The sequence below is a fragment of the Penaeus monodon genome, chromosome 22 (genome assembly GCF_015228065.2).
Source record: "Penaeus monodon isolate SGIC_2016 chromosome 22, NSTDA_Pmon_1, whole genome shotgun sequence".
Taxonomy (NCBI): domain Eukaryota; kingdom Metazoa; phylum Arthropoda; class Malacostraca; order Decapoda; family Penaeidae; genus Penaeus; species Penaeus monodon.
Genome location: NC_051407.1, coordinates 43,863,109 through 43,863,335, shown reverse-complemented (window position 1 = coordinate 43,863,335; position 227 = coordinate 43,863,109). Strand labels below are relative to the sequence as shown.

At 28.6% G+C, this 227-nt stretch overlaps 1 protein-coding gene across 1 annotated transcript in view; it reads left to right on the top strand.

Moving 5' to 3' along the window:
- LOC119587194 (general transcription factor IIE subunit 1-like) overlaps positions 1–227 on the top strand; it is a gene marked incomplete in the record, with an annotated part of 16,429 nt that overhangs the window by 4,105 nt on the left and 12,097 nt on the right.

Here is a 227-nt window from a genome sequence, read left to right as displayed (position 1 = left end):
AAAAAAAAAAAACCAAATTTGGGTTTTTTATGGGGGGAAAAAAAAAAACCCCCCCTTTTCCCTTTTTTTTTAAAAGGGGGGTTTTTTAAAAAAAAAAGGGGGGGTTTTTTTTAAAAAATTTTTTTTTTAAAAAAGGGTTTTAAAAACCCGTATTTTTTTAATTTTTTTTGGGCCCTTTTTTTGGGGGGTTCCCCTTTTTTTGGGGGGTTTTTAAAAATTTTAAAACC